The sequence below is a fragment of the Pinus tabuliformis genome, chromosome 9 (genome assembly GCF_031772625.1).
Source record: "Pinus tabuliformis cultivar Carrire ecotype Pingquan chromosome 9, CPIR1, whole genome shotgun sequence".
NCBI lineage: Eukaryota > Viridiplantae > Streptophyta > Pinopsida > Pinales > Pinaceae > Pinus > Pinus tabuliformis.
The window spans coordinates 147,400,555-147,425,573 of record NC_142307.1 but is presented as its reverse complement, the minus strand read 5'-3'; the positions used below and the strand labels follow the sequence as shown (position 1 = coordinate 147,425,573).

Below are 25,019 nucleotides of genomic sequence, written 5' to 3'. Positions count from 1 at the left end.
GTCTTTCTCAGTGAACATTGGAGGTTGAGCTTGAGCATGGTGTCCTTGGTCATCACATTAATGGCAGCCCCAAGATCGATCAAAGTGTGTGGGAAAATGGTGCCATAGATGTGCACATCTACTACAAGGCTTCCTGGGTCCAAATACTTTGTACAGATTACCTGCCCCAACATTAAGTCAGACAGTTGTCCAATGACATTAATGGTAGGGGCATCTCTTTTTCGCCTCCCTCGATGCTTGAATCACTTCTCCTTAATAAACTTGTTGTAAATAGGTACATCCTTGATAGCTTGGAGAAGTGGAATCTTGACACATAAGTTTTTCAATTCTCCCAGAAGTTCAGCTTCTTCTGGGGTAGGCTGGAGTGGTTGAGTTAATCTCTCAGGAAATGGTGGATTTACTTTAAGAATGCTTTCCTGTCTTTCTTCTTCAACCTCCCTAGGTGGAGGTGGAGGTTGGTATCCAAGAGAACTCTCCCAGATCTCAGGTTAATTTCCTGGATCTCCACAGCATAAGTTGGATATGATGTCTCTCCACTGTATACTTGATGTGCCTGTCACTTGTTCGGGTTCGGATTTGGCTAGGCAAGCATGTGGGGTTGTTTAGGTGGAGCAGAGTGTAACAGTTGTGGTTGGGCGGGTGGTCAAGGCAATAAAGCAGGAACATTGTTGTATTGGGGCCTCCACCCCTGGGGTGGTGCATTCCACTAAGGTTGTGGTGGAGCATATGGTTGAAATGACTAGCTAGTTGGGAATGATACTGAGATGCAAAGGACCAAGGAGGAGGTTTAGACTAGGAAGGATGAGCAGGGGGTCCCCAAGAAGGTATGGATGTGGCCTAGTTGGGGTTGTAATATGAATGGGATGACCCTTGCATGCCCTGTTGGTATGGCCTAGGCCCATGCGGTCTCATTTGGTTTATGTAGCAGAGCTGCTCAGTGACCCATTCAGCTCCTTGATGTACAGCTTTAAGTCCAGGCAAACAAGGGCACTTGTTCGTGGAGTGGTTTTCTTCACAGACTGAGCAAATTTCAATAGAATTCAATGGACATTCATTCCTAGGGTGCCTCCTGGTGCATCTAGGATAGAAAATGGCCAAGGCTCTATCTGCTTCATCCTGCTTTCTCCTAATGTGCATAGTGTCCAACTGTAAAGAAACGTTTTGCAGCATCTCACTCTTGAAATCTTCCAGCATATTTCCAATTTAACCCTTGATGGATGAATTGGAAGAGGATGTACTGACCATAGGTTGACTTTCCCTATCCTTTTTCCTAGCTGCTCTAGAATGGTTTCTAAAGACAGTCTTGATATCCTCATAGGGTAACTGTTATATATCCTCCTACTAACAAGTGTAGGGTATCCAAAAGGTCTTCCCTTACTCCTCTAAGCAGGACCAGCTTTAGTGACTCAGGTTCAAGTGTGCACCTGGCCCTTTTGTAACTAAGTTGGAATCTTTTTCATAATCCTCTAGGGATTCATCATTACCTAAAGTCATCCTAAAGATTTCCTCTTTAGTATCTTTATACCTACAGTAGTCTCGATACTTGTTGTTGAAGGCTTGCTGCATCTGAGCCCAAGTTGTGATGTTATCCCCAAGTAAGCCCATGAACCAGCGCAGCTGCATCCTTGAGGGTAGATGGAAATAGTTTCAACGTCTACTCATCATTTGTGTAGTAATAGGTTTGGCATATAACAGCAAACTCAAATAGGAAAGTGTCGAGATCTTCTGTGGTCAGGCCATGGAAATGAGGAAGGGCAAAGGGGCTTATATTTTTCATCTTAGTGTTCCCATTGGTTTCCCTGATGGGGAAGGCGCCCTCAACTCTCTCTCTATTCCCTCTGTCATTTCTTTTTTCAGCGATTGGCTCGGTAGGAATGGGTTCTTCTTCTTCTTCTTCTCCTATAGGTTCTTCAAATATGTCTGGTTTCTCACCTAAGGGTTCCTCCAGTTCATAGCCACCGAAGAAGAGGGAAGGTTGGTTGTTTGATGCAGTGGGGGTATTTGGAAAAAATTTCCCTAAGTTATCCCTATTCCTACGAGGCATGAAAGGAAATGTTTTTGGTTTGGTTTTGTGATTTTTTCAAACTTTGAAAGTGATTGCAGAATTGAAATTGCAGACTAAATGAAAACTACTGACTAAATGAAAATATTAACTACTTGATTGAAATCTAACTTGCAGAATTGAAATTGCAGACTGAATGAAAACTACTGACTGAATGAAAAGATTAACTACTTGATTGAAATCTAACTTGCAGAATGGAAAGGAAAGAAAAGAATGCAGAATGAAAAGGAAGCAAACTAAATTACTTTTGCAGAAATGAAACTAATGGCAGAATATTAGAAACAAGAAATAGAAGAAAGAAATCAATAATCACATATTACTCAGACACCTCCCCGGCAACGGCGCCAAAAAGTGATGAGCACCAATATTGCAGCAAGAATGTTGCAACTCTTGGGCTACTAGCTTTACTTTATCAACCCGGGGTTCGTACAAACTTGGAGGTGACAATGTTGTATACACAAGTAAAAGTGATGGTTCTTCCTTTTGTCACTGTTCAATTGGCTAGAGACCACTAGGGTTTTCAAGACAGACTTCTATGGATTCAAAAGAAGCTTGGTTCCTTGATGAAATAAATAGATTTCTACTCTAAGAGAGAGTTGATCTATTGTAATAATTAAAAAGACTGAAATTCAATGCTAAGGCACACCATTTCCTAATTAACTAGTAAGAGCTATGCTTTGCAATAATGCTAAATCAACATGAACAAAATGCTACTATTGTTAAAATTGGCAACTAGGTCCAAATTCCATGTGGGCCATATTATTTATGGCAGCTGATATTTTTATTGTATCCCTCTCATTGAGAGGTGTAGGATTGATCTAAATATCATCCAATTCCGATAAGTATTTATGAAGTTATGAATTTATTTATGTTATGGACAAATTGTTAAGTCGGCCAACAACTTATGTAGACTCAGAAGCCCAACAGTCATGTCTATTCAACCTCTACGTTTTAGTATAAATAGAAGAGGACTTCAAGTCATTTCTACACACACTTGGATCTCTTCCTCTCTCTACTTGTCTTTGGGTTTTAATAGGAGGAAAGATCCTAAGGAAAAGCCGGAAAAGCTAGAAAACCTGGAACTACCGGAAAAGCCGGAACTGCCGGAAAAGCCGAAATAGGCGGAAAATCCGGAAAAGTTGGAACTGTCGGAACTGCCAGAAAAGCCGAAACTGTCGGAACTGCCGGAAAAGTCGGAAACACCAGAAATACCGGAAAGAAAAGCCAGAAAAGCCGAAATCTGGAAAAGTCGGAAATGCCGAACTATCGAAACTGTCGGAAAAGCCAGAACTGTCGGAACTGTCGGAACTGTCAGAAAAGCTAGAACTGCCGGAAAAGCCAGAACTACCGGGGATTGCCGAAATAGCCAGAGCATCTTTCTCCGAAGGAAGGCAGCATGATGTATGATATCATGGGCAACATAATAAGCAGCGTGATGATATGAGCATGGGCAGCATAATGATGCATGATGATATGAGCATGGGCAGCATAATGATGAATGAGATCATGAGCATGGGCAGCTTGATGATGAATAAGACCATAGAAGATGCAGCATGATGAGTAGCATGAAGATGAGAGCAGCTCAGTCATCAAGGTTCAACACAGTGATAGTATAGCAAAGTGTCACACGGTAATGTGCAACAAATAGACGAGATGCAGCACCATGATAGGTGAATGAGTCACCTTAGAGAATCAGTTGAAGCAATATGTCTTTAACTGATCTCATGCCGATATCAAAAGTCAAAGTGATTGACTTATATTGTAAATGTACTATCTCTCTCACTTTCTCTGCTGAACTTTGAAGAACATAAAAGAAGAATTGATCAAGGGTTTCCCCACATTGGGGTTTGTCTATGGCTAGCACCACATCTTGTGTCCTCTTGTCTTGGCTTGTCTTCTGTGATTTATATTTATGTTCTATCTGCAGTTTACTTTATGCTGATGTGATTGCTAATGTGGAAAAGGAATTGAAATAAATTTCTCTAGCATAGAACATACCTAAAATTAACAACTATCCTAAGCATGGAAGTTAAAAACATCAAACATCACTATTATGTATGTAAAGGACTGTAATAAAACTATTTTGTCTTTTTATACTTTTCATGAAAAATCAAGTGTGCAAGCTAATCTCTTTTGGTGATGTGGTAGGTGGCTTAGGGATGCTAGTGGATGGCTAGAAGGTTCAGGAGATGGTTGGGGGGTTTGGGAGACCCTTGGGTGACCTTGGGAGGATTTCTAGAGGTTTTCCCTCAAAACAGGCCACTACAGGAAAACCTACAAGATGTACTAGAAACCTATAGGATTCCCTATATTTCTACAAGATACAATCGTGAGCAAAACGATGGGTGTTGGAGGTGATGTAAGGCTTAGGGAAGGTGGTTGATGGGTGGAATGGAGTGAGAAAAGGCCTAAGATCGCTCAAAACCCAAAACCAAGTTTAGGAGATGGTTGGATTCACTCAAAATGCTTGAGGAAATTTCTATGTAAAATGATGAAATTGGTGAAGGTTTTGATGAAAACAAGGAATGCCTATGGGTGGATGAAGCTGGAAGGTGGTTGCATGCTATGAGATCTCTTTATATTTCTGAAGCACCTGCTCTTCATCAAACATGTGTAATTTCCAAAAAGTCATGTAAACAAGAAGAATTCTCATGAGCTAGAAAAAGCAGAATTTAATGAACTAACTGTCTACCTTATGCATGAGGAAATTGTTAAATAAAATGGAATCATGGATGAGATCTACTACAAGAATGAAGATAGAAGAGATGGCAATGAAATCCTACTTTGCAAAACTGATCAAATGCTAGTTTAAGTACATCAAACTCTAAATCTTATGAAAGAAATGGAAATTTGTCTTTTTGGGGCTGCATAAGGGTCTTTTCCTCAAATCATGATCCTAGAAGGAGGAAGTGAGGTCAGGACACCTACTAACAGCTTTGTGGTGCGTCTTTTATCCCTTCTAACCTGCTACTGAAGTAAGGCACAAATGGAAGAAAAGTAATAAACAATTAAACAAATCTACACTACTTGCAATGAAATACTTTCAAAAATAGTTTAACCATTAATCTATGAAACTAAGCTAAGCATAAAGATACAAGAAGAGGAGCCTTGGCTACTAGGGTTGGGCCCTAACCCAAGAGCTTTAGCCCTCTGAGTTAACTCAGTACTGGATCAAGAAAAAGCTCATTCTTATTACCAAAACAGAAAATTACATCAAAATCTTCCACAAGTCTGGAGCTCGAAAATAACTAGAGTTTTTACAATAAAAATTCGAATCCTAATGAGGTTCTAGGCCTCTCTACTTATACAATTGAAGTCCCCAACGACTTCCTTAAATTTAGGGAGGCTTGGCTCCCAAACTCGAGATGAACTAACTCTTTCCCTATTACTTGCTTGGCTGCCTTCTAATCTTCATGACTTAGTTGTTTGCACTCCAAGCTGGTGGGATTAATGGAGGAATATTCGAATGGGGGAGTAGTAAATGAGGAGGATTTACCTCCTACAATCTCTCCCCCTTGTCCCATTCGAGTTTCAAACCTTATTCTTTGCCAAAATTCCTTGATTTTCTCTTCCAAACCTGCATTTAGTGCATATTAGTCCACTAGGCATAATATCTCACTTTAACTCATCTCATTAAACAAAATATAATCAAAACATGTAATAAGTTGTGACAAGAGTTGTTTTGACTAAGCTAGGAGGTGAATTAAGACCCATATAATTACCCAATGATGAGGCTCATCAGAATGGTCTTTGTTAGATCGAGAGGAGGAATGACCTGTTACAGAGTTTTGTGAACCCAACGTTTCGGACTGCCAAGTGAGTCCATCATCAGGGGATGCGACAATAGATATTCTTCAACATTAATGATGAATCCAAGAGCTATGTTAGGGTATAAATATAGGTTATTAAGGAATGATGTGAGGATGGTCTTTGTTGTTGTACTTAGAACTTGGTTCATCACAAGTCTAGGGTCTGTCCTCAGTTTCTACTGTATATATCTTTAGGTCAATTTTGGATATAGTCCTGCATAGAGTCCAAGCCCATATCAAGAGTGGGAGTCTTTGTCTACTGTTGCAACAAGTCAACAACAAAAGTGACAAGAACATTTCAGGTACACATTGTAATTTTAATTTGTATTTATTCATTATTATGCACTTACATGTGTTTTGCAGGCAGAGGTAAGCTGAAGGGTATTTTGTTTTGTTTTGGGATTGGTTTCGCGGGGAAAATTTTTCATGCAGGTAGAAGAAGATTCAAGTACAACTTCAAGCAAGAATTCAAGAGCAGAAGTATCAAATCAAAGGAAGCATTGCAGCGGGACATCCTTTGAAGACATGACAGCCATCTGTATAATGTGAAGAAGTGACAAGGTCGAGAGTCATCATTGTAAAGTTGTAAAAGAGTCATTTGTAAAAGTGTCATCATTGGAAGAGTCATTATTAGAATCAATTTGCCCAGAGTCAAAAAGGCATTGTTGGGAGGTATAGGAGTCTTTGTTGGGATGATTTCATGGTTGGGTTGCAGGTCATAGTGTCATTGGGTGTACGGTCAAAATCATTGTAAATCATATTGTATCATGGATCATTGTCCCTGGTACGGGGATCCACACTCTTGTCTCATTTCAGTCATTATAGGGTGGCAAGGAGGTGCTAGGCAAGTGCGTGAAGTCGCCTACAGTTTGGAGCCTGTGAACACTTCAGGGTGGTAGGTTGGTCTAGGGTGTTTGGGCATCCATTCAGTTAATTACTGAAGAAATCAGGGCGATGGGGCGTCCTTCCAGTGGGACCTAGAGAAGAATTCTTTTCTAGAATTCTAGGAAGTTGTTGCTTTCATTTCAGTTGCGACTAAAGATTAAAGAATTTATTAGAAAATCGTTTGGTGGTTTTTGACCCGGAGGGGGTTTCCCCCCTCAGTATTTCCAACACAACCACTTGTCAAACGCATCGACACCTTAAGAACTGTTAAAATTGTCATAATGGGGATTCCAAGTTTGGTCGATTTTGAAGTTATCAACTTAGTCAATGGAACACTGAGAAAATTCAATTGACCATAACTCCATCAACCTTTGGAGTTTTTCAGGCTACCTTATACATTGGAAAGGTATTTCCAAGTTCTATCCATATAAACACATTTCAAAGGTAACTAAGCAAATCCCCTTAGACCAAAGTGCCTTCAAAGACTGGGCCATCCAACCACCACAGATATAATATTCTTAGCTTCCTCACTTAACCTGCTACTATGATGGTTCTCTACTAAACACAATAGCTACTAGAGGACTCCCCCTCAACTTGACACTCCTTGTCTCTCTCCATGGAACCCACATCTTTGACATCAATGACAACATTTTTCCCAACAATCTCGCATTTGACATCAATGACAATGTTTGACATCAATGAAAACATTTTTCCCAACATGTACTTTAAAGTCGATTATTTACTTTGAAAGTTATTCATACTTCCTAGAAGTTATGATTTTGTTTAGTGTTGATTACTATGATTTTTCCATAATTTGATGATGTTTTTGTGTTTCTTAAAGTGATCCAGTACAAATTTTTCAATTATATATCTTTCTTTCAACACTCAGTTGCCATTGTATGATTTTTCTTACATATTTGTATTTTAAAGATATTTTACAATCATAATCCTCACAGGTATCTGTATATACTAATTTATGTTGTAACGTGGATTGGTCTTTAATACAATTGTTTTATTACTTTCTTATATTTTGGTCTACTGAAGCATTGAATTATCTTGTTGTGATGTTTTTATTATAAAACATCCTTTCGCCCATTTTTTTTTATTTAAGTTTTTATTTTTTATGAGTTCATAAAGTTTTATTGCATTCTCTGTTTTTATTAGTTTATATAATTATAAATCTATAAAAAATTTGCAAAGGAAAAAAAGCTTTCGTATTTCAAATATTTATTTCTTGAAACCTAGTTATACAATTGAAGGGCTATAAGCCTAAGGTAATAATCCCAACTATCTCATTTAGTATAGCAAGATTCAAAAGCATTTTTGTGAGAAGCATAAAAAATTCTCACATCAACATATTTCTTCCTTGTTTTCCTTCATTATGTGTTCCATATGTGACAATTGAAATTCCAAATTGGATACAAGGTACCGAACATTGTTCCCCGGATGCGGGTGTCATTAAGGCAGTTAATGGTGAGCCACATGCCCAGCACGGGCTGCCGCGTGAAGATCCGGAGCCTTCAATGCCCCTCGCCGCCGAGACTGCAAGCCGGATGAGGCATAAGGAACGCCTTAATGAGGGAGCTGGTGGCGATGGTAAATCTGCAGAGCGCATTCAATGCGGGCAAGTTACGAGGGAATGACAGTGGGGTTAAGTATGTTGGAATGTTGGGGAGCGGAGTTCAGTATGTCGAGAAGGAAACTCAGAACTCTGAGCATAGATGCTGTGACTTGGTGGATGAGAGCTCGGACGCGGTCCGCTCCTTGCTTGATTTTACTGGTTTTTGTCTTGGCTCAATTGAGCTCAGTTTCGATTCAATTGGGGGACGGCAAGCTCCAGGAAGGGAACGCAACAACAGCACGCCCACCTTTGCTTTGGAACAGAGTAAGGAATTTGAGGATTCCATGGTGCGGCTGCGAGAACGGATGCCTTGCAGAAGAGGCTCGGGGCGTGGAGAATCCTCTCGTCCCCCTGCAGCGGATGTCCACCATCACTGCTGCTGCTGCTACTGTTACAGGAGGGCAGGAGCCACCCCAATTCCATCTAGTCAGTTTCTGGAAGCTGGTAGCTCTAATGATGGAGCACCCATGCTCCCAGCGTTTGGTTCAGTCATTTTCACACTGGGTAGCTCCAGGGACAATGCAGGAATCAATGCACATATCTCAGTGCTTTTCACCAAAATTCCTGAGGAGAATGAGGACGGACCGCCACAGGCACCTGCTGAGAATCGCTCCGAGAACATCAAGGGGAAGCGCCCAATGGGGGAGCCATCGAATTCAGAGGATAATTCAGAAAGGGAGCCTCAGCAAGCCCCCTCCCGAGCTCGTGAACATGAGAGGCCAGCCCCCTCACAGGACCCCATGGCGATGTGGGAGGGCATCCCAGAGGGACAAGGATGGTGTAGAATTCTGGAAGAAGAACCAGAGGACTAGCGCACAGTGGCTCTCCTTCGCATTGGATTCCTACGCGCAGGCCGGGTACGGGGCCTTGGTGGACTTCCGGTTTTCGTCTTATATTTTGGTTTGTTTCCTTCCTGTTCTGAGTCGTGGTATCGGCCACTACAGTCTTGCTGGGTTGGCGTCATATGTCTGGTATACGTCTGAAGACTATGCTTGTTTTTTGTCTATTCTGTGTTATGCTCTTGGAGTCTAAAGTCTTTCTGGGTAGTATGTCTTTTGTGGGATGCCCCTGCGTGGGCAATTTTGTTGCATCTTTGAAACATCACCGAGTTTTGAATACTGATCTAGTCTGGATATATCGCCCTGCGAGGCAAAAGTTTGAGAATGATAGAGTCACCCAAGGAGCCACAGTTGGCCCTGGGCAGACAGTCTTTTTGGATGTAAAGTTCACCTGTATATATTAATATAAATTAGTTAGTATTGCTGAGAAAAAAAAAAAGGTACCGAACATTGTTGAATGGTGTTGTCATTGATGCCAATGTTGGTTCTTGAACACTCTTAATACTTTTCTATATTGTAGTGATTGAAGCTCCAAATATCTAGAAGCCTTAGAAAACCCTAGGTTCCATGTACTTGTTGAATATTTTGAGGATGAATATTAGTGAATTTTCCTCCATGACTATCGCCAATTGATGCTTCTCGTCGTGTTGATTCTAATGAAATATGACATGCTTCGTAACTCTTCATGGTTTGGAAGAAATGATTTTCATAAGGTTAAATCTCTCTGGTTAGCTAACGAATCATGAAGTCAAAAAGTTTTTTCATCAAAAATCAAATTAAATATTTTTTTGGCTAAAGTATTTCATTGAGGATTTAAATTCATTAAATGTTAAAGTTGGCCTCAAAAGGGATTACAACTTTTTTGGCTCCAAAATCATTAAATTTGAAATTCAAATTGTTTTGGAGAGTTGGCTCAAATGTTTTGTTGGGCTTGTTGTCTCCTCCTAGAAAGCTCCCCGACAAGCATATATATGCATATCTTTTTTTTCCTAAAACACATCATGGAATGAATATGTTTCTGAACTGTTGCAAACTTGAATCAATTACGCATATCTTACATAGAAGGTTGAAATCGGGGTTTGATCTCTTTTTCCGGGTCTTGGTGGTTCGCAATGTCTTTATGTTTTTTCTGTGAATATTTAGCCCATTGTGATGGGGAAACTCCAGCGAAATGACATTTTTAGGGTATCGCTTTTGGTTTTTAAGTTTGAAGCATAGATTTTTTGGCCTCTCTCTCCATCCTATTATGTGGCATCTACTTATCGTATGCAGTTATGTCACTTGAATATTTTTGCAGCCTAAAGCAATGAATTTCAATAAGGTCAAAGTCTTGGATAAGGTGTTGGAGCTATTTTTTTCCTTTTGCTTATGGCTTTTGTTGGAGTATTGACACATTCTATGACTGTTCGGCCCTCTTTTCTGAGATAGATCAGCACTCTCCGGGGCATTGTATATTCACTTATTTCAAAGGCACAATTTAAGGTGAAACCTTGATGAACAACTACAATCATCTTCTAAGGAGATTTCAACGATATTAGGGCATGAATTTGTGGCGTATTTTGCACGAGAGAAGTGATAGAGTTTCCTTGTGATTTGTTTTAAATATGGTGTATGAGGTCGAATCTTGAAAGACCTAATTCTTATATCTCTTGGTGTGGCGTTTTAATGAGAGTCTACTCAAGTTGTGTTGAGATGTTAAGCCCTTGTATTAGCATGAGCCCTGTGATGTATAGCTAATACTTGAATAGTTATGTGAGAGGCCATATCGTTATGACTATGTGAGATTTGATGTGTTGAGCAAAGTTTGACATTATACCAATAAGTGACCAGAAATAGTGCAGTGACAACGTTAATACAATGTTATTTTTTTGTTCTTATAGTTAGAATATTGTATGTATACTGGTGTTATTAGTGCCCAAGCCTTGTGGTATCAGCAAAGTATTGATGGATAGGGTTGTGCCTATAGAAGTTAATTTATTGTTGAGCAGTAGCTTGAATCTGGGATTGTTGATCAGTTCTAGAGTCTCATAGTGTTATTGGCAAATAATATGTTCAAGTGTTTGCAATGCCTCTAACTAGGGTTATGTCAGCACCTATATGGCCATAAGTTTGATGAATCATTGAGAACTTGAGAAAGGATTATGAAGCTAGGGTTTGATATATTGAGATAAAGCAATATGATATTTGAGAAAAAGTTACGGTTTGAGCATAGGTGGATTTAGTCTAAAAATTGTGAAACATGGTCCATTGTGGTGAGTTGAAGGTTGGAGCCTTTAGGGAAAGTGGCAGATTGTTGAGCAAGGTGGTAGGGTGGTGCAAGGCAAGAGAGTGGAGTCTCCTTTAGGTCAGAGTTTGAGAATACTTCAGGGCATTAGGATGGTCCTAGGGAAGGTTGGAGCTTGCATAGGGCATTGGATCATCCTTCCAGTTGGAGCAAACTAGGGCATCAGAGCGTCTTTCAGGTTGGATCTTGTAAACTAGGGGGTAAGAGCCTCCTTCAATTACAGCTAAAAATCTTGGAATTTGGAGCTTTTTAATTGATATAAATTATTAAAGGCAATTATTAAGAAGTGAACGGTGGTTTTTCTCTCAGAAGGGTTTGCACATAAAATCTCTGGTGTATTGTCTTTATTGTTTACATTGTTTAATGGTGTTGATAATTGTTTTATGTTTATATAATGCTAACAAAAATTAATGCTTAGTGAATTTTAAATTAAATAATTGAAGAGAAATATTGATCCCCCCCCCCTCTCAGTATTTCCAACAAACATATTATATTTTTTCATGATTAAGGAAACAAAAGTCCATCCTCATAGCCCTTAGACTATTATCCCTCCCAATTGGTTCCAAATTATTTTGATTTCCCTAAATTGTCAGGGTTCAACCAACCCATCCGAAGAACTATCCTTTAAAATATTGATCAAGGTGCACCATCTCATTATTCATCTAGGCTCTTTCCACTACATCTCTTGGGTACTAAACTGCATCAGTACTTCCTCACTTTCTCTATTGATAATTGGAGTAGCCTCCCCTTTTTGCAATGTAAAGCATGGTCTCTATTAAGGATGTCAATTTCATCCCCCACTATTTATGTTGGTTGTTGAAGACCTAAGTAAATAAACATAAATGAAAATGTAGGGCCAACTTTAAAGGAATTTTCATCACCAACCACTACTCATTAACACACCTAATATTTTTGGATGATGTTATTATTTTTTCCAATGAAAACCTAGATCAATTGCATCACTTAAAACATCTCCTAGACACATTTTCAAGAGCCATTGACATGCTTATAAAACTTACAAAATCATCCCTTTACTATTGGGGCGTGAGGGAAGATGCAGAGCAACAAATCGGGACTCTTTCTTCCACTCAGGTGGTGGAGATCGCTCGAGGCCTCATATACTTGGCCTTTATGTCAAAACCAAACAACTACAAAAAATCATATTGGCACTAGTTACAATGAAATATAGAGAAATGAATTCAAGTACGGTACAATAGGTGGCTTTCCCAAGCAAGTAGACTAGTCCTTTATAAATCTATCATAGAATCCATCCCAATATATTAGGCCTCTTTGGCTTGTATTCTTATTGGTATCCTTCATAAAATTTGGTAGCTTGTTGCATGATTCCTATGGGTGGGGAAGGAAGGAAAAAAATGTTTTCTCTCATAGATTGGAAAAAGATTTCCATTTTAAAATTTCTAGGAGGTTGGGGACTAAAATAAATCCATTTGTTCTCAAAATCTCTTGCAGCCAAAGGGGTTTGGAAGCTCTTGCAAGGGGAAGTTCCATGGGCTCAGGTTACCCAGAAAAAATATATTAGCCCCATTCCACTACTAGAATGGATCATATCCTCATAGAAACAAATCAACCATGAATTTGTCATCGAGAAGGCCATCATAAAAGCCTTTCCTCCTTATTGACAATTACCTCAGCTATAAGGTTGGAAATGGATCTCATTTGCAGATTGGTTTGGATCCCTAGATTGGGTGTGAACAAGGCCATCTTGTCCCTATCTCTCTAATACAAAAGTTAAATTATGATGGAATATTCCCTTTAAACCATATATCTAAGTTTAATCACATGAAGGGACAACAAGATTGGGAATCATTAGTAGCAACCCTTAAACTGGGTGAGGATTTTGCTACTATATGGGAGAAATATACCAGTGCTCTTAGGTAATCACACATCACCCTCTCTGAAAATGAAGAGATTTGGACACACAACCCCCATGGTTCTTTCACTCCAAATTTTGGATACTTAAGTATGTCCTTGGAAGTTGGAATAAATGAGCCTCCTTGATGAAGCAAAAAACTATGGAAACTAAAATTCCCTCCTAAAGAACTTATTCAAGCGGCTACTCCTCCAAAAAAAATCCCCTATCTAGGACAATATCCAAAAGAGATCTTTCTAAGGCCCTAGTATATGCCTCTTGTGCTCTAAGAACTCGTAATCGTTAAATCGTTTGTTTATAACATACTCATTTACACAAGTTTTCTAGAAAGATGTTCATCAGACGAAAGTAATTTCATGCATATAAAACAATCCAATATTGATGAATGTATATTGTAGTTGTTATTAGCTCAAAACAAAGCAGTCCCTCTAATTGTGGCTTGGGGAATATAGTTAGAGAGGAATCAAACCAGTTTTGAAGATAAATCAATATATTTTACTAAAATAGCAATATCTTCTATATTACATGCATAAGGACAATAACTTAATAAATCCAAAATTCCTAGGAAAATAACCCTCATAGTATAGATTTCGAGTTTTCAGTATCAATTTATCAAATCTATTGTGACGAACTATCTAGAGGAATATCCACAATAGTTTATGAATCATTTTAGCATCAAAGTAGGTTTCTTTGGGTATATTGTGGGGAGTTTCAAGTGATCCCAATCAACTAAGCATAAAGTCATAAAACCCAATCCATTGCTGAAGAATCTATTAATATCCTTTAAGATCATGCAAAGGAGAGGTTTGTGTGCCTAGAAGCACAAGTCGCAAATATAAACCGTAATGTGAGCCTTCTCATGGAATCCCTAACCAATAATATTAGGGTATTTTAATAATATGGAGGTTCTAATGTGGAGGTTGGGTTGGAGGGTAAATTTAAAATTTGAGAAGAACCAGAGAAAATCTAAGAAAAAACCTAAGGAAAAACCCAGATCGAGTGTCGTGAACCACCCACAACCCCTATTCAAAATGGAATAGAAGTTCGGAATCAAGCCTTATCAAGGTAAGATTGACGCTTTGAAGTTAAATCATTGGTTGCAACAAATTAGAAGTTTATTTTAGTGTTCATCATATGGAGTGATGGGCCTCCCAAAAAGGTATGATTTAAGGCCCATCTGACCATTCTTTGTCATGTTCAAACCTCTCCTTCTACATTTGATAATATATTTTTCAAGTTATAATTTGTTCTTAGGAAGGTTAGGAGATATTTTCTATATCATGTGGCCTAATACATTAAATGTGCATGATATTGAGGATTTATTGTGCAGAACATGTTGGAGACCAACAATAGAGAATTAGGGAGGCTTGTCCCTTGCTACAGGCTCATCACAAATCAGTTGGCTTGTGAGAAATTAATACCTCTCTATGGTTGCAAGTACACCAAGGGACCAGATCCATTTTTTTAGGATTTTTATAGGGAAGCAATCCTCCCTTCAAGTAGGCTTCTCCTCACCAACTTTTTGTATAAATAAGAGGGCCTGGCAACTCAATATGGATTTGAATTCAAGAGGAAGATAGTGATTATCAAAGAAGGAAGATTTTTCTTATTATTTCAATTGTTATGTTGCATGTTTGAACAATCTTGAGGTTAATGAAAAGCATTATTTTTTTCTCAAACTGAGTTTGCTTCAAGGGACCTGAGTCTCCTTGGGTTAGGGCCCAACCCAAGTGCTCAAGCCCCTTCCTTTGTACATTTATTTTGCATGCATTTAGTCTAGTTGTGATTTTCTGCAAATCTTATTTATGAGAAAAGCATTGTCCTTGCAAGTTGATAAGTGAGATCCTTATTGAATCTTGGTTGTGTACCATGTGATGATAAGCAACAAAAATAATCTTTCTTTATACAATAAGTAGTTTCCATTATAATTTCAACTCATCCTTTCCACTGTCATTTTCATTTTTGCAATCAATGGTTTGATAGTTTCTTAATCATTTTGTTTTTATCACGTGAACATGTAATTTAATTGTAGATGGAATATAGTGGTTCATCAAGTGGATTAGCATCATTTTTTATTCATTATCATTACCTCCCTCATCACCTTTCCCTTCACTACTTATTTCTGGAAATTGTCTATATGTTGAAAACTGCCTCACCAAGCCACAGGAAATTTATAGTCTTGTTTCTTCCCTACACAAGTTAGTTCATTAAGTGGGCATGAGATTGGTAGGGTCTCTTGAACCCTTGTATAGCCTTCCACCACCTTTCTCATTCTTCAAAATTCTCCTAGATCTCTTCAGATTGCGCTTGGATGTTTCCTATAGCAAAACAGGGCATCAGATAGCAACACATAGATTTCCCTAAATCACTTGCAAAATTGTATCCAAAGTTTTTTCCTTCATTTCTCATCACTCCAAAACGTCATTTAAGCCTTGAATATGGATTTGAGAAGACCATAGACCCCCTAGGCACTTTGATTTCATAGTTGTAGTTTCATTTCTGCAACTAGGTTATACTACTTTTGTTATTCATTAGAAAAAATGAGATTGATGTGCCTTCAACATTCTTGAGCATTTGCTTTATCTTCTAACAAGTAGAATAGAATTTTCTTCAGTCCTTTCTTTCCCTAAAATAGGATAGGTTTATTTCCTACAAAATAGATTAGGATTTCATTATGTCATTTACCTTTGGCAAAATAGATTAGGGTTACTTTTTTGTCACTTATTTTCATGAAATCAAATTAGGGTTTCCTTCATGTCATTTAATTCTTTGCAATAGAATAGGTTTTGTTTCAGTGATTTATTTTCTTGCAAAGTTAATATAGGTATGTTTTTCGTCTATTGAATCTTTCAAGTATTTTCCCTATAGGATAGTGTTGTTTGTGCATCTTTATTCACTTCATTGCAACATATCAACCTAATTAGAACAATGCCTATTGTACATATAGTACTAATAACTCTTAAGTTTGTACGAACTTCGGATTGATAATTAAAGTTGGTATCCTTGGGATTTGTAACATTCTTATTGTAATATTGGGGCTCATCATAGAGAAAAAAACAGAAGATTCTGTTTTCTTAACTAAAATTAGAAGGCCATGCCCTAACCTGGTGGGAAAGTCGCATGGAGACCCTAAGGTTGGAGGGATATTATCCAATACTAAGTGGGAGGATTCCAAAACTCTTATAAAGTCAAAGTTTTACCCTATCCAGTATGTAGAGAACCAGTGGATCTAGTGGCATTATTTAAAGTAAACATAGGGCCAAGTGTACACGAATACACCACAGAATATAGAAACATGGCCATAATGTTGACACCCTCTGTAAAGAGCCAAAAAATACTCCTCAATTGTTTGGGGGGTTTACATAGCCATCTGTGAAAGCAAGTGATGGTGTTCAAATCCAAAACGGTGGACTATGCTTGTGTATAGGAACAGTACCTACAGAACATAGGCCAAAATAAAGGGAAATCAAGTGGGTCAAAGTGAAAGGAGAAACATAAAGCTTCCAAGGAGGGTAAGAAGAAATGGAAAGTAGGGAAATAGAAAAAGACAACAACCACAATATACCAATGTATATATCCCATCAACCACTGTAACATTGACGGTCATACAAAGGAGAAGTGTTGAAACTTGCATCCAGACCTCAACTTGAAGACTAGAGAGAAATATGTTAAGAAGAAAAATATCATGCCCATTTATTCGAGTAATCAAGTGGAAATCAGCTCATATGTGGATGATAAGATTGTTTGTACATCAATGTATAAGGGGGTGAATCTAAGTATCCTTCAACAATAGGAAGGAAAGGAAATGACTAGAATCTTCCATATAAAGATATAGTTCAAGAAGATGAAAAGCGATGCTCTATTCAACTAAGAATCACAAGGGAATCTCACAACATTAGATCTATTCAAGGCACTGGGACTATAGACTCATGATCATCCTAGCCCATATCCAGTATGATGGGTCAATGGGGCAGAGATAAAGGTAACAAACTAATGCATAATCAAATTTTTGGGATGTGATCTCCATGTGGAGAGTCATTCAGTACCACCTCATCAAGGATAGGGAATCCTTCCTCATCAATGCACACAATTCAAATATCTCACTAGTAAGTGCCAACCAGGCCAAAAAATTGATCAGTTCTAGCAAGAAATATGTTTTTTCTATTTTTACAATAAAATTAGTATGTACAAGAGTCCATGAGAGCTAAATCATCCTTGGAGGGGTGTACTAAGGAATAGAAACAACATTAAAAGAGTTGTTATATGCATATAGGAGTTTGTTCTAAGATCCCAAGGAGTTACCACGCAAGAGGGAAGTGGAGCATGAGATCCAATTGTTTTTGGACTCTTCATTTCCAAACATTGGGTTATATAGGTAGTTTGTTATATAGGAAAATGAGGTGAAGAAGAAGTTGCAACAACTATTAGAAAAGGGTGTCATTTGACTAAGTACCTCACCATGTGGGCCACTTATCATTATTATGCTGAAGAAGGATGAGACTTGGCAGATGTGTATTGATTACAGGGTTTTAAACAAAATTACACTCAAGAATAGGTACACCCTGCCCAAGACGGATAATCTATTAGATCAATTGTATCAAGCCAAATACTTCACAAAGCTATACTTTGAGTTTTGTTATCACCAGGTTCAAGTCAGAGAAGAATATACCTAGAAGAATGTCGTCAAAACTAGGAAACATTTGTATGAGTGGTTAGTCATGTTGTTTGGCCTATCCAATGCACTAGTTATGTTTATGAGGTTAATGAATTATATATTGTGCCCTTTTATAGATTCATTTTTTGTTTATTTGGATGATATAGTGGTATATAATGCTACCTGAGAGGAGCACATCTCGCATTTGATGCACGTGCTAGAGAAATTAAAGAACCACTAGCTACTGCAAAATCTCAAGAAGTGGGATTTTGCATAGTAGCCTTTGGTGTATCTTCGATATGTGATTAGTGGGGGAGACCTAAAGATGGATCCTTCCAATATGGTGGTCATCATGAAGTGGCCAATTCCTACTATTGTTTATGAGGTCAAGATTTTCACTAGGGCAACACAGTACTTGAGAAAAATCATGACCTCATTTTTAGTAGTAGTAGCACCACTCCACACCATAACAGTGAATGGAAAGAGTGAGCAGATGGCCTTTGAGGAGTTAAAAAAGAATATCAATCGAGCATCGGTTTTGGAATTACTAAACTTGTATTATCTCATTGAAGTGGAGACATAAGCAAGTGGGTATGTTATGGGAGCAATCTTGATGTAGGGAGGAAGGCTTGTGTGCTACCATTCTAAAGTATTTCATGGGGAATTTTTCAACTACCTTACATATAATAAGGAGCTATATTCCATGGTGCAAGTTATGAAGAAGTGGAAACATTATATGATGGGAAACGAGACAATAATCTACACAAATTACAAATCGTTATTGTACTTGCAAACCCAAAGTAAGTTACAGCAAACCGAGCATTACAAGTGGATGGGATTTTTACAACAGATTCATTTAGTTATCAAGTACAAGAAGGGTAGCACAAAAAAGTTTGTAAACATGCTTTCAAGGCCACCCACATCAAATATCATATATTTGGGAACTCTTATGCACATGAATCCTTTTACCCATATTCATACAAAAAGGCATACATAGAGGATGAGGACTTCAAGGAGGTGTTTTAGTAGTTGCAAATCCTAGAGTCATGTGCACAATGGTGATAGCACATTTGACTGCCATCTCAAGAATGGTTACTCAATAGGTTAAAAAATTTGTGTTCTTAAAGGGGAGTGACTGCAACTGATCAAAAAGGCTCACCCTTCCAAGGTTATAAGGTACTTTGGTGTAGGGAAGACAGTGGCCAACTTGTAGAGGTGTGTGTATTGGCCCAGGATGCAAGAAAAGGTAGCTAGAATCATAAGAGGATTCATATCTTTGTTTTACCAACAAGCATAGTAACAGGGAACAAGGTCTATTCTTTCCTTTACCTGTACCCACTAAACCTTGGGAAAGAATTTCCATGGACTTTGTGGGAGGTTTACCAACGACCAAGAAGGGACATGACTACCTATTCATGGTAGTTAACAAGTTCAGTAAGATGTGTGTTCTAATGCCCTATAAAAGGACTATTAGCGAGAAATAAGTAGTAATCTTGTTCTTTAACAAGTCTGGGTGGAATTTGGGATACCAAGGAGCATCGTTTCAGATAGGGACACAAGATTTTTTATTACATTTTCAGCTACATTGTGGGAGAAGATGGACATGAAGTTGCATAGATGTACAAAATTCCATCCACAAACAAATGGACAAACAAAAGGAGTCAACAAGACTTTGGTGCAGCTTATAATGGGTTATGATTAGAAGCATATATATACTTGGGATGAAAATCTAATATACATACAATACTTTTATAACAAAGCAGTCCACACTTCTACTAGAAAGTACCCATTTGAAACATGTTTTGGATATTTCCCACCTTCACCTTTCGATATTACATAGGACAATGGGAAGTAAGGGAGGATATTACATGGGATGCCTTAAGGGTGAAAAACATTGTTGAGAATATCCAAAATTCCATCTATAGGTCCATGAGATACTACAAAAATCATAATAAAAATACAAGGTTGGGCATGATTAGCACATAATAGAGAAGTCGTTTAAGGTGGGAGGGAGATTATGGTTAAAATTGAACAAGGAGAGGCTGTAGGGTCCTAGTAATAAAATCAAGGCTCTACGATATGGTCCCTTTACGACACTAGAGAAGGTGGCATATAACACTATAAAGTCAAGTTCCCCTCATACATGCACATTTACTCAGTGGATAATGTAGAGAATCTGGAACTCTATGAGTCTTCAATGTTAATTCAAGAAGACAAACAAGTCCTACCTCCTATAGAGGATTTAGCATCAAATTTTTATGTAGAGTTAACATAGGATTAATTTTTGTAGAATAAGTCCAAAACTACAAGATGAGGATAGCACGACCTTTGGTAGAAAGGGTTGAAAGGACAACTTCCAAGGAAGGATAAATAGTACAGTTGAGAGAAGGTGGAGGAAAATTTTCCTTGCCTTGTTCAATACAAGATTTTGGGAACCAAAATCCTCCGAAAATAGGGAGGTATAATCATATTGTATCATTATGTTATTTTTCATCCATATTGATCCTTTTAGAGTGGAAAAAGTGGAGGAATTAGTGGAAAATGCCATTTTTACTAGGGAGTCCGAGTTTGGCAAATTGGGATCTGAACCTTCCAAAAGTAGTTTGAGGCATCAAATAAAAAAAAATTGGGGGTAAAACCTTGTTGCTCAAGTATATAACCCCCTAAAGTTATTTTATATATAGATACCTTTCCAACTATGCAAGAATGATCACCTTAATCAGAGCCTGTATGCAAAAGTTTCACTTATAAATTGACCTTGTTTTGACCACCATGATTCAAGTGGATGCCATATCAACCCCCATTATTCATGGAAAAATGGCTAGCCATGTAATCATTATGAAGAAAACTCTAAAAAAGTTGATATTATAACTCTAGTTAAGAGTTGGAGTCAAATTTAACGTACACTAGTAGGCTATCGAATCATGTTACAACTAGGCCACTAGGAGGAAAATGAGTTCCATTCTATTGAAGTGCATTTGTTCATGTTAAAACCTAATCTTTGGGATTAAGAAATTATTGTAAATAATGTAAACAGGAAATTAGGGAACACAAAGAGATATTGGAATATTATTTCCAATAGTCTCCCTCTCCTTGTATATATTTGTTAGGTCCTTATAATACTAGTGTATTCCCTTATTATTATTGTCATTGTAGCCCTTATTTTTATTGTTGTCCCCATATTGTTATTATTGTGCCCCATAGAAGCCCACTATTTTTATTGTTGTGCCCTTAAATTATTATTGTTATGTCGGCTCTGATTATATTGTGACCCCTTAGACTCCTATATATAGAAAGGAGGTATTTTCATTTGTATCATTCAAGAATTGTTCATTTGTGTAATGTAAAGGAGGTTTCCCCCTCGAAGAGGTTGATTTTGAAGTCGTTGATCTATCTTTTATTTTATTTTGTGAGCTGGTTGCATAACAATATGCGAAATTTTCTTAATATAAATCACTCCTACTATTCTTTGTCATTATCCTTCGTCCCTCTAGTCGTTACAAATTGTCTCCTCCTGTGCATTAATTCCTGAATGATTCGTATGTGTGGAAGACCTATGAAATACCTTGAATACTTATTCCTAAACGATTGTCATTGGTCTTGGTTGTTTGCTGCATCAACTATACTATGGGTTGCGTATGGTTGAATATCCATCCTATGCATTCAAATCTTGTGTATTTTTTCCATGTTATTGTGCGTTGACCTCTTCTTGAAGACCATGTGGTATGTACGATGGTCAAAATCCCTTGGAGCTACATTGGATGTTCTATGTAAATGTTGGTTCATTAGAACGTTTCTCCCTGTTCATTGTCTTGGAATAGTACGTTGATGTTTGAAATATGTGCACTGGTCAGAGACGTCGTTGTTGTCTTATTGAATGTTGGTGGTGTGATGTGAATTCGGTGTGTTTGGTACAATTAAAGGTGAAGAAGGTGCATTGGTGTGTTTACAATTCTGTGAGTATTGGTGTCATCCAAATTTTGTTTGTTGCATTCCTTTTTATATGTTTAAGCATTGATATATGCATTATGATAGGCATACGTGGGTTGATTTTATTTTTTATGGTTGTACCATATGTGATGGAATATATTATGGTCGGTGCATTGAATTGTATACACATTGTGTTGTGAATTATATACATGTTGTGCACTGAAGCTTTTTTAATATACTTTTGAAATCCATTTTGCATTAACTTATTTTTTTGAAGGTCGATATATGTTGGTTTATATTCTATGAAGTACGTGTATGATTTGGTGATGGTGCATAGTTCATATATTTATAGGTTGGTTCATATATATGGTGTGGTTGTGTGGTGTGATGTATAGAACAATTCTTTTAAACCATTTATATAGTTAAAATGGACATGATGCTTCCTCATGCAAGCTCTCTTGGGACAGGATTAGACATGAAAGTGATGAAAAGAAAGGAAAATCGCCAAATCAAGTGAAAGGTAAAGCACCTGAATCCAATCACTATATTGTGGCACATTGTAATATTGGAGTAATTGAAGACTTGTTTAATCCTTCACTTACTTCATGGAAAGATGCACAAATGCATTATTCAAAAGCAACATGCCACATGACTTTTAGAAGTGATTTATTTGAAGAATTCATTGACAATGTTGATGGTGCAATTTATTTTGCAGACAAGTCAAAATTCAAACCATCAAGGCTTCAAACCATCAGGCTCAAACTAGCTGGTCACCCAGAATTTCTTATACATGATGTTATCTACCTCCCAGAGATGCGGAGAAACTTGTTGTCTTTGGTTCACATATGCCAGCAAGGAGACTTCATTCACATGTTTGATGGCAAGGTTGAGGACATGAAAAGCATTAGACAAATCATTTTTCATGATTGGAATAGAAGAAAAAATACTTTTGTAGCTGCTAGGAACCTCTGCTCATGCACAAAATTTTGCATATAGTTCTCAATTTGATGAAGGCACAATACCATCCAGTCTCTTATGGCATGCTATATTTGGAAATCTGAACTATGATTGTCTATGTTTATTGAAGAGAAATGGTGTTACTAGTTTTCCAACCATTCCTAGGAAACTTAAGCAATGTGACGCTTGTATCTTAGGAAAGCACAACAAACAGTCTTGTCATGATTCCCATTCCAAAGCACATATAAATCTTGAACTAACTCATTTTGACTTGTGTGGCCCTATTCCTATTCCTTTTGCAAATGGTAGTAAATACGTGATGACTTTTATTGGTGACTACACCAGAATGTGTTGGGTATATCTATTGAAGAACAAATCTAGAGCTTTTGAAACTTTGAAAAACTTTCATGCATGGATTGAAAATGATACAAAACCTCATATTGGATCTATTCATATTGATAATGGAAAATAATATACTTCAAATGAATTTGAAAAATATCTTCTTCATCATGGGATCAAACATCAAACAACAGTGCCTTGTAATCTTCAACAGAACGGTGTAGATGAAAGAATGAACAAGACAATCTTAAATATGGTACATTCAATGATATTTTTCAAAAATGTAAAATTGATGTTTTGGGTTGATGTAGTTCTCTGTGTAGTATATATTAAGAATAGGTTTCCATCTCATGTTCTCAAAAAGAAGACTCCTTATGAAATATGGTATGGACACATTCCTTCAATGAGGCATCTCAGGGTTTTTGGTTCCACCTATTATGTCTTGATACCTAAAGAACAGAGAAACAAACTTGGTGCAAGGAGTTGAAAATGTATCTTCTTTGGGTACTCATATACCTCCAAAGAATATTGTCTCTATGATGAAGTAAATAAGAAGTTTATAATATCTAGAGATTTAGTTTTTCTTAAATATTCCAAGACCGATAATGTTGTTGAGTGACTTCTTGATCGCTTGGACAGATTCGGGCATGCAAAATCCTTTCAGGAGTTTGATAATGAGATTCCACATCTTGAAGGGGAGATCCCTATATTGGATCAATCTGTGGAATCTCCTTATGAAGCACTTTCTCCCCCTCATGAAGCTCCAACCATTGATTAAGAAGACACTTTGAATGATGTGATTGAGATAACTAGAAGGCTAAATCTTGATTCAGCCCCATCTTAATCAATTGATCAACCTAGGCCATCTCAGAAAGGTCCTCCAAAATGGCTCTCTAAGACACTTGAAAGTGTTCATCCTAACACTACAAGGAAAATACCTTCTAGTGAAGGTTATAACGAAGGTTTTTAATGTTATAAAATTGGCAAAAATTGTCAAAAAAAAATCCACTAAAAAATTTGTTTGGCATAGCAGAGGTTTTAATGGTACTTCATTACAACTGAAAAAATCTGGGCACTTGGAGGCTCTAGTGGATTTTTTTTGTTGGTGCGCTTAATGGAACAAGTCGCACTAGTGTGCTACATACATAAAAGCACCGAGCAACATACATAACTAAAAGCACCGAAGCATTGAATGCAAAGAATATCGATGCGTAATATATACCACACCCGTGATAAGAGATACAAAAACCCCAGGACGTTCTTCTAAGGAATGACACCATGGCAAACAAAAATAATTGATATCCCAATGATTTTTTTAAACTTGCAGTGTCGATGCATATCATTAGTACAAAGACCCCAGTGTGTTAGTTATACAAAAGGACCGGTGACGTAACTTCCCTTAAAGCACTGGGCTAGAAATAATATTTTGTAGGATCGAGAAGTTAGTTATATGAAATCACTAGTGCATTAATAATTACAATGCATCGAGGCGCTATTCTCAAACATGATCGGTGCTTGAAGGGATAAATGCATCGGTGCTCTCATTTTCTTAAAAGGAACCGAGCATGAAAAAATATGTTATCACAGTGCTTTTATATGTTATAGACGAACTGATTTTTTGAATGAGATTTTCTCCTATTTGGAAAGATCGACATGTGACAATGCAATTATTGTAATTTTTTAAATCCATTATTCATTGAAAATTTGACATATATCTTATAAGAGTATTCATATAAATTAAAATTTTA

General features: G+C 37.5%; 1 protein-coding gene across 1 annotated transcript in view; it reads left to right on the top strand.

Moving 5' to 3' along the window:
- Nucleotides 1-23,204, top strand: part of LOC149147539 (folylpolyglutamate synthase-like) — a 592,546-nt gene extending 569,342 nt beyond the window's left edge. Inside the window, exons 17-18 of the transcript XR_016262194.1 lie at nt 22,443-22,495; nt 22,691-23,204. The gene's annotated coding sequence lies outside the window, so the exon portion shown is untranslated. The remainder of the gene's footprint in view (nt 1-22,442; nt 22,496-22,690) is intronic.
- The last annotated feature ends 1,815 nt before the right edge of the window (nt 23,205-25,019 follow it).